Source organism: Myotis davidii, unplaced genomic scaffold (assembly GCF_000327345.1).
Source record: "Myotis davidii unplaced genomic scaffold, ASM32734v1 scaffold243, whole genome shotgun sequence".
Taxonomy (NCBI): Eukaryota; Metazoa; Chordata; class Mammalia; order Chiroptera; family Vespertilionidae; genus Myotis; species Myotis davidii.
The window spans coordinates 1,778,230-1,780,132 of record NW_006295183.1 but is presented as its reverse complement, the minus strand read 5'-3'; positions in this window follow the sequence as shown (position 1 = coordinate 1,780,132).

Below are 1,903 nucleotides of genomic sequence, written 5' to 3'. Positions count from 1 at the left end.
TGCAGGAGCTGCCCCCTGTTGGTCAGTGCTTCTACATTGGGAGCTCTGCTCAGACACAAGCCTGGCTGCCAGCTGCCAGCTGCCAGCACAGCGGTGATGGTGGGTGCCTCTCCCGCCCCCTCAGCAGCGCTAAGGCCTGCTCCCTGCTGGCAAGTGGACATCCCCCGGGGGCTCCCGGGCTGCCAGAGGGATGTCTGACTGCCAGCTTAGGTCCGATTCCCCGGGAAGTGGGCCTTAGCAGCAGGTGGACATCCCCCAAGGGGTCCCAGATTGCAAGAGGGCACAGGCCAGGCTGAGGGACCACCGCCCCCGCCACCGAGTGCACAAATTTTTGTGCACCGAGCCTCTTGTGTATGTATGTGTATGTGTGTGTGTGTGTGTATGTATATATATGTTCCTAGAAAAGGGATTGCTGGGTCACAATGCAAGTACCTATGCCATTTGTTAGATGTTATCCAATTTCTCTACAGATGGGTTGTACAAATTTGCACACACACACACACACACACACACACCAGTTTATGAGCGTGCTTGTTTTCCCATGGCCCCTCACCAACAGAATGTGGGGTTTTGGTCATTGGGCTTTTGGGGTGGATTTGTTGCTGATGTTTTTGCCAGCTGGTAGGTGAGAAATGGAATCTGTTTAATTTGTCTGTCCGGCTGCTATAACAAAATACCATACACTGGGTAGCTTATCAACAACAGAAATTTATTTCCCACAGTCCTACAGGCTGGCAGTCCGAGGTCGTGGTGCCAGCACAGCGGGTTCTGGTGAAGACCCTCTTCCGGGCTGCAGGCTGCCGACTTCTCACGGTGTCCTCATGTGGTGGACGGGGCTCTCGGGTTTCTTACAAGAGCACTCATCCCACTCATGAGGGCTCCACCCTCATGCTCTACTCACCTCCCAAAGGTCCACCTCCCAATGTCATCACCATGTGCATTAGGATTTCAACTGCGAACTTGGGGAGGGGGACACAAATACTCAGACCACAGTATTTGCATTCCTCTAATTGAGTCAATCTGAGTATTTTTCATGCCTAAGGGCCATTTTTGTAAATTGTTCACGTCTTGTACTCATTTTTCTATTGGGTTTTTGATCCTCTGTCCTTCATGTTTTAAATAATCTTCATGGATAGTTAGGGATATTAGCCCTTTGTCACGTGTGTTGTGATTATGCTTCAAGTTTATTGACTGTCTTGTCTTTGTTTATGGTGTGTGTGCTTTTGTCACATGAATTTTTTTTCAATATATTTTATTGATTTTTTACAGAGAAGGGAGAGGGATAGGGTGCAGGCTGTGTGTGTCTGCTGCTCCTCAGACTCGGGGAAGTTGCTCAGACGGCTACTACTCCTTGAGTGGGAGCGGGCTGCTTGCGGGGATGCTGTTCCTCATATGGGTACGGGCTGCTCACACCACTGCTGCTCCTCGTAAGGGGCAGGCTGCTCGTGCAGCTGCTGCTCCTTGGGTGGGGGCAGGTTTCTCACCTACTGCTCCTCAGACAGGAGGAGGGTGTGGGCTGCAGCTGCTTCGCTCCTCGGATGGGGGCAGGATGCGTGGGGCTGCTGCTCCTCAAATGGGGCAGGTTGCTCACATGGTTGCTGCTCCTTGGACGAGGGAGTGGACTGCACACACAGCTGACAACTGCTGCTCCTTGGAGAGAGGTGGGCCACGTGAGGGTTTTGCTGTTTGACCTGGGGCAGGCTGGTCGTGGGGCTGCTGCTCCTTGGACAGAATTGGGCTGCTCATGTGTCTGCTGCTTGCGTGGTTTCAGTGCCCTGGGCTAAGGCGCTGGGCTGGTCAGAGGGGAGCATGCTTCAGAACTCACAGGAGTCTGCGCCCAGGGTGGCTGGAGACTCGTTGACCGTGGGACCACAGCCGAAGTAGCAGGTCCCTGGCCAGGGGG